Source organism: Trachurus trachurus (genome assembly GCF_905171665.1).
Source record: "Trachurus trachurus genome assembly, chromosome: 4".
NCBI lineage: Eukaryota > Metazoa > Chordata > Actinopteri > Carangiformes > Carangidae > Trachurus > Trachurus trachurus.
In genome coordinates, this window is record NC_139898.1 from 26974135 (window position 1) to 26982293 (window position 8159).

Here is an 8159-nt window from a genome sequence, read left to right on the forward strand (position 1 = left end):
TATGCTTTCCTCCTCAGTGATGGCAGGAGTGGTTGCTATAGCAACAGAGAGCCTACAGTGAAGTGAGAGAAAGAGAGTGAGAGGATGGAAAGAAAAGAAAAGAAAAGAGAGGAGGGAGGGGCAGGGAAAGAGGAATGGGAGAGGAAGCAGGAGGGGAAGGGAAAGTTTAAGGGTGAGAGCGACACTTCATCCATCTTTACCTCACAGCGTCTGTCTTTCTTTCTCCCTACATCTGTTTTCTTTTTTTTCATCCCCCCTTTCACATAGATTGGTTTCCTAGAGCTTCTCTTGGAGCTTTCATCTGTTCCTTCTACCCATCCCTCCAGCTTTCTCTCTAATCCTTCATCTATCCCTCTGTGTCCTGGAGTTAAGGGCCAATTATACCTTCTGGGTCTGACAAACATGGTTTATGATACACGCAACCTCACTTTCTCATGTGTTTGCGTGCGTGCATTATGTACATGTAACCCAGGGTTTTTAGTGAGAAGTGAAATGTTGAATGTTATTAAATAATGATGATGTTTGATGCATTGTAAGGCTGCAATATATATATTGGGTTGATGGGTTTATTATGGATGCAGCGTGATTTGCGTGGGCGTAGGTCATGTGACAGAGGGGGACCAATGGTAGCAGCTGCAAAGTGCTCATGTGGGTATAATGAGGAAGTGGAGGCAGAGTGCGGCCAGGTGAATGAGGGGAAGCCGGGAGCGGAGCAGCTGCAGGTCGGTGGGAATTACGGTGTTTGTGTTTTTAAATCATCTAAGTGTTTTGTTGGATTTATCATGTAAGTGCGTGATTTGTGAACTTGCAGAGAGCCGCCGTGCGGGCGTCACCTTTGAATGCTTGAGAACGGGGATCGCTAATCTGTACGGTTTTGTGGTCGCTGTATTGGAATGAATGTAAGTTGTTGTTTAATGTATGTGTGTTTATGCAATGCAAACGTTGTGATGAGATTAATTTAATGGGGGGGAATTGTAGCTTAAGGCTGCGGGTTAAATGCTCTGGGCTTGTCTGTTAAATACAGGCCAGGTTGTGCATGGACATGATGGCGAGCTAACCCAAAGGAATCCGACGAGCCTAGTCGGGGAACCAGGACTCATATACGGAGCGGGCGTCATCGGGTCGCCACGGCGGTAGGCCATATCGCAGCCAAACCTCCACCCTCATTCACCTTTTTTCCCTTGGCCCTCACACACACGCACACACACACTCCCCAGCATATTTTATTGACTGACTGATTGACTGATAGACTTGATGGACTTGTGCTGGGAAAATGTGGATCTAGGAATCTCTGGACGAACCGTGGACTGGAAGTCCGTGGGGAAAAAGAGTCGCGTTAATTCAATGTGTGTGTATTGTGGGGGGGATGTGTTTGCTGTGGGGAAATGATATTGTGTTTTGAGGACCTGTTGATAGAATAACTCATGAAGTGATGAACTAAGGATAAAAAGTGCACTAAGTAACATGATTTACCTCTGCATCAGCTGTTGATTGTGGGGACTGGTAATTGTTTAGTTAAATACTTTTCTTTTTTCTTTTCTCAGTTTTCTTTCTTGCAAGAGTATAGTTTATTTCCGTTGTTTTTCATGGCCAAAGCTTAAGTTGAAATTGGTTGGGGTTTTGTTTTGTGGTTGTTTTGTTTTGTTTATTATTTCATTTTTTCTACTTATTCTCTAATACATGGTACCTTTTTGCATATATCTCGTCTCTGGAGTCATCCTTTATTATCCATCAGTGTAATTAATTTCCTCCCTAGTCGAACCTGAACATATAAGAAACTACTAGCCCACACCAACAGTAGTCACACACCTAACACTGGTTAAAGCTACTGTAGACAAGTGTTACATAAATTGGCGAGCTAGCCAGGAGGGAGGTTACTGATGAATGATATTTAAGGTGCACTCTTACTACTATAAAACATTCAGAGTTTAATTAAGACACAAGGAAAACATGGAGTTTTTTGAAAATCTTGGTATCAAATTTCCAAATGCTGTATTGGTCAGTGGTATGACAGAAGAAATAGCAGAAGTAGAAGAAGTAATAGATTTTCTGAAACGCTATGGGTCCATTAACAGGGCAAAGGTGGTTGATGACCCACAGTCAGAGTTTCATCAAAACTGGGTGGTGGAATATAACTCAGGGGGTGCTGTAGCGACTTTAGAGCCACACTTACCATATACCTTTGTTGCTGGGGATGGGAAGACTACCTATATTATTAATGGTCTTGCAGGGGTCTATGCTGAGACTGTAGGTAATAGAAAGACCCAATCCTATATTTCTGAACTAAAACAGTTAGCTAAAGTGAGTGGAATGAGCTATGCTGAAGTGCTTAAAGATATGATGCTGCAAATAGGTGACTCCATTACTGGTCTGGAATTTCCTCCTGGGAAACCAGAAGGAGGGTCAGCAGAGGATATGTTGAAAATGTCACCTCAGCCACCATTTAAAGTCTCTCCTCCAGATACCATCCCCGTGACTGGTATGAGCAGTGTGTTCCAGCCAACAGCTCCTCCCTCTGCAGGGAACCCCACGTCTCTGCCCTGTCCCCCTGCAGCTACCCCTGATGTAAACCCTCCAGGAATCCAGCGGTATGTGGTTGAACACATTGTAAAGACAGCAGATAACTCAATGCATATGCTCTCATCCCAGAGACTCAGAGTTTTTTCCGGCAAAGTGCCCAGACCACCTCAGGAGGCCGATTATGACACCTGGCGTTCAAGTGTCGACCTGCTCATGAAGGATCCAGCTGTGTCAGATCTTCAACGGTCTCGGAAATTGCTAGAGAGTCTTCTGCCTCCAGCGGCTGATGTGGTTAAACACTTGAGCTCTGATACTGTGCCCTCCGTCTACTTGCAGCATCTGGATTCAGCCTTTGGTACAGTTCAAGATGGGGACGAGCTGTATGCAAAGTTCATGGATACTTTCCAAGATGCAGGTGAAAACCCTTCCGCTTACTTACAGCGTCTTCAAGTTGCATTGAATCTCACTGTGAAACGAGGTGGGGTACCTATTGGGGAAGTAAATAAACAGTTGTTAAAACAATTTTGTAGAGGTTGTTGGGACAATTCCCTTATTTCAGAGCTACAACTTAAACAGAAGAAAGCTAATCCCCCGTCATTTGCAGAGTTGTTGCTGCTTTTGCGTACAGAGGAGGATCGTGGTGCGACAAAAAGCATGCGCATGAAACAACATCTGGGTGCAGTAAAGCAGAAGGTGGTATCTCATCAGCAGGTTGCCTATGCTGAGGAAGAGGAGAAAAATGTTTGTGCAGTGTTAACCACACTTACCCAGCAACTTACCAAGCAAATGGCCGAAATCCAACAGCAGTTAGCAGCTCTGACAGCCAATCCACAAAAATCACTATCAGCTTCTCCCTTTAAGCTGGGTACCACAAGCAGGCAGTATGATCGTCAAACATCAGGGAGACAGCCTGAGCAGTCTCTACCCAGGAAAGATCCCCTTAGACCTAAACCAGGTTACTGTTTCCGGTGCGGAGAGGATGGGCACATTAAACCACAGTGTGACAGTGAACCAAATCCTTCCTTAGTTGCAGAAAAAAGGAGACAATTCAATGGGAAGTGTCAGAAATGGGAGAGACATCCCTCCGCCGCAAGTAATTTAAACTGACAGCGGTTCCTATTACAGGGCGAATAGGGGCTGGAGCTGATCAAAAATGTCCTGCTGATCTGCAACATAGGCCGTGCGCTAGCATTAAGCAGTCAATTGCAAAATTTCCAGTTGCAAAACTGCCTACAGGGCTAGTCGGGTCCAGATGTACAGCTGTGGTCAACATAGCTGGTATTGAATGTAACTGCTTGTTAGACACAGGTTCTCAAGTTACTACAGTTCCAATGTCTTTTTATAACCAGAACCTGTCTGATCAGCCAGTGAAACCTCTTAACAACCTGTTAGAGGTTGAGGGCGCGGCTGGGCAGGCTGTCCCATATTTGGGATATGTTGAGATTACTGTGGGTTTTTCCAAAGACTTCTTGGGTACGGACACCGAAGTATCAACTCTGGCTCTTGTGGTCCCCGACGTACGCCCTAACACTCCATCACAGGTCCTTATAGGAACAAACACACTTGATGTACTCTATGAGCACTATTCTAATAGTGATGTAATGAATCATCATCCGAGTCCCCAAGGCTACAAGGCCGTACTGAAAACTCTTGAACTACGACGCCAGCAGACCAAAGAAGGGAAGGTGGGAGTGGTGAGGTTGCTTAGTAAAGTCCCCACTCTCATTCCTGCGGGCCACAGTGTCATTTTGAACGGGCTACCCAGTGTTCATGATCTCTCTGGAGAGCGGTGGGCGGTTATAGAACACCCCACCCAGTCATCCTTGCCTGGGGGCCTGTCTGTCAAGAGTTGTCTTGTGACTCTTCCTTCTGAAGCGCCTTATAAAATACCAGTGGTGGTCATGAATAATACAGAACAGGACATCACCATCCCATCCCTCAGTGTTATCGCAGAACTTGGGGCTTTCCACAGTATCATTTCTCAGCATCATGTCACAAGCTCTCCTGTTTCTGAGATTGAGCAAGGTCCAGGCTTGACCTTCAACTTTGGTGAGTCTCCTCTGTCACCAGAGTGGAAGGAGCGCATTACCAATAGGCTCCGTGCGATGCCTGAGGTCTTTGCTCATCATGATCTCGATTTTGGATGTACTGATAAGGTGAAACACCATATCAAGTTACATGATGATACTTCCTTTAAACACCGTGCCAGGCCGATTCATCCTCAAGATATTGAGGCCGTCCGAAAGCACCTTCATGAATTGCTGGAGGCTGGTGTAATAAGAGAAAGCGAGTCACCATTCTCTTCACCTATTGTGGTGGTTCGGAAACGAAATGGGGATGTGCGGTTGTGCATAGATTATAGAAAACTTAACTTACAGACAGTGAAGGATGCCTATGCGCTACCCAATCTCGAAGAGACCTTTTCGGCCTTGACTGGTTCTAAATGGTTTACAGTGCTTGATTTGAAATCTGGATATTACCAGATCGAGATGAAGGAGGAGGACAAGGCTAAAACCGCCTTTGTTACTCCGCTTGGCTTCTGGGAATTCAACCGCATGCCTCAGGGCATAACAAATGCACCCAGTACGTTCCAGAGGTTGATGGAAAGATGCATGGGAGAGCTGCATCTGAAGGAGGTCCTTGTCTTTCTAGATGACCTGATCATTTTTTCGAGAACTCTTGAGGAACATGAAGCTCGGTTGATGAAAGTGCTGTCACGGCTAAGAGAGTATGGGCTGAAGTTGTCTCCTGAGAAGTGCAAATTTTTTCAGACAACTGTTCGCTACTTGGGGCATGTCGTATCTGAGCATGGTGTGGAGACCGACCCTGACAAAGTCTCTGCATTGAAATCCTGGCCGGTTCCTCAGAACCTGAAGGAGCTCAAGTCTTTTCTGGGCTTTTCGGGTTACTATCGGCGGTTCATTAAAAACTATGCCGCCATAGTTAGGCCTCTTAATGAGCTCACTTGTGGGTATCCGCCGAGGCGGAAGCCTGGGAGGGTTAAAGGAACAGTTGATCAGTATCATGACCCCAAGCAGCTTTTTGGAGGGCGGTGGACCCCTGCATGTCAGGATGCTTTTTACACTCTCATCGGAAAGCTTACCTCTGCTCCAGTCCTGGGGTTTGCAGATCCAAAGCAGCCGTATATTTTGCATACGGATGCTAGTACCACTGGTCTGGGAGCTGCTCTGTATCAAGAGCAGGAGGGAAAATTGAGAGCCATTGCGTTTGCCAGCCGCGGTCTGTCGCATAGTGAGTCCAGGTACCCAGCACATAAACTGGAGTTTCTTGCGCTCAAGTGGAGTGTCACTGAGAAGTTGCATGACTATCTGTATGGGACTCACTTTACTGTAGTTACAGACAGTAATCCTCTCACGTACATACTCACCTCTGCCAAGTTAGACGCAACCAGTTACAGGTGGCTGGCTGCTTTATCGACCTTTAACTTTAAGCTTCAGTTCCGGGCTGGTAAACAAAATCTTGACGCTGATGGTCTCTCCAGAAGACCTCATGGAATCTATCTGGATGATGGTCAGTCTGAGAAAGAGAGGGATCGAATCAGTCGCTTCACTCAGGAGCATTTGGCTGATGCCAGTGCCACAGAAGTGCTTTCCTCAGATGTTGTTGATGCCATTTGTCAGGGTTGCTTGGTTAGAACATCGCATGGCTTGGTCTCTGACCAGTGTCGTCCTGCACTGGTGGAGTCTCTGGCTCTTTCAGCAGCGGCAATCCCTGACAGTTACATCTCTGAGGACCAAGCAGGTTTACCTGTCATTCCATCACTGTCCCATCTTGAGATCAAAGAAAAACAGAGGGCTGATCCATGCATTCGGGAGGTCATCTTTCAAATGGAGACAGGAGAAAAGGTCCCTCCTACTGTAAGAACAGAGCTCCCCGAGCTCCCTCTTCTCCTGAGGGAGTGGAATAGATTAGAGCTGCAGAATGAGATTTTGTATCGGCGCAGGCAAGAAGATGAACAAGTCTCTTATCAACTTGTCTTACCTGAAGACCTTCGAGCACTTGTCTTGCAGAGCTTGCACAATGACATGGGGCATATGGGCATAGAGAGGACTCTGGATCTGGTCCGGACAAGATTTTATTGGCCCAGGATGGCGGCTGCTGTGGAACATAAGATAAAGACCTGTGATAGGTGTATACGCAGGAAAGCTATGCCAGAAAGAGCAGCTCCCTTGGTGAATATTAAAGCAGCACGTCCCCTGGAATTGGTGTGTATGGATTTTTTAAGTCTGGAGCCTGATACCAGCAACACTAAGGACATTCTGGTGCTGACTGACCATTTCACCAAGTTTGCAGTAGCCATCCCCACCCCGAACCAGAAGGCCAAGACGGTGGCAAAATGCTTGTGGGACAATTTCATCGTGTGTTATGGTATACCTGAGAGACTGCATACGGACCAAGGGCCGGATTTCGAATCAAGGCTGATAAAGGAACTTTGTGAAGTCTCTGGCATTCAGAAAGGTCGGACTACCCCGTACCATCCTCGGGGAAATCCCGTCGAAAGGTTTAACCGGACCTTGCTCAGTATGCTGGGGACATTGGAGAACAAACAAAAGTCTAAGTGGCGAGAGTTTGTGAAGCCTTTGGTTCATGCGTATAACTGTACTCGCAATGAGGTGACTGGTTTCACACCTTATGAACTTATGTTTGGACGTTCCCCTCGACTGCCGGTTGATCTGGCCTTTGGCTTGCCGGTGAGAGAGGATCAGTCCCGGTCTTACTCCCAGTATGTGCAGGACCTCAAGTCCCGTTTGGAAGAGAGTTACCAGCTGGCTTCTCGGAGTGCATTGAAAACAGCAGAAAGGAATAAAGCTCGGTTTGACCAGAAGGTATCCACTTCAGACTTGGCAGTGGGGGACAGGGTGTTGGTCAGAAATGTGCGTATCCGTGGCAAGCATAAACTCATGGACAAGTGGGAAGCTGATATTTATGTTGTGATCAAGCGGGCTGGGAATCTCCCGGTGTATACTGTGCGGCCAGAGAATAAGGAAGGCCGTGAACGAACATTGCACAGAGACCTTCTTCTGCCCTGTGGGTTCTTGCCCGTGGCCACACCCACAGAAGGCCTCCCTCAATCTACCCCGGTTGGTAGGCCACGAACACGTCAGCACTTGGGCAATGATGAAGTTGTCTTAGTGGATCTTCATGGGGATGTGGATTTCGAGGGAGGGGTCGCTGGGGGGTGTCGGTGGCCCGTAGTCAAACTGAGTGAGAGAGGCACTCTTAAGGCTGAGACTGAGAAAAGGGCCCAAGAAGCTGTGGATTTTGCTGCTGTGGAGGAAAGAGACTTACCTGGATATGTGGAGGAAAGAGACTTACCTGGATCTGTGGAGGAAGGAGTCTTACCTGGATCTGTGGAGGAAAGAGACTTACCTGGATCTGTGGAGGAAGGAGTCTTACCTGGATCTGTGGAGGAAAGAGACTTATCTGGATCTGTGGAGGAAATTGACTCACCTGGATCTGTGGAGGAAAGAGACTCACCTGGATCTGTGGAGGAAGGAGTCTTACCTGGATCTGTGGAGGAAGGAGTCTTACCTGGATCTGTGGAGGAAAGAGACTTACCTGGATCTGTGGAGGAAGGAGTCTTACCTGGATCTGTGGAGGAAGGAGACTTATCTGGA

General features: G+C 47.1%; 1 long non-coding RNA gene across 1 annotated transcript; it reads left to right on the top strand.

Moving 5' to 3' along the window:
• Window positions 1-694: 694 nt before the first annotated feature.
• LOC310984335 lies at window positions 695-1403 on the top strand. Its single transcript, XR_014595303.1, has 3 exons — window positions 695-722; window positions 812-899; window positions 1025-1403. It is a non-coding gene; the product is annotated as an uncharacterized lncRNA (long non-coding RNA).
• The last annotated feature ends 6756 nt before the right edge of the window (window positions 1404-8159 follow it).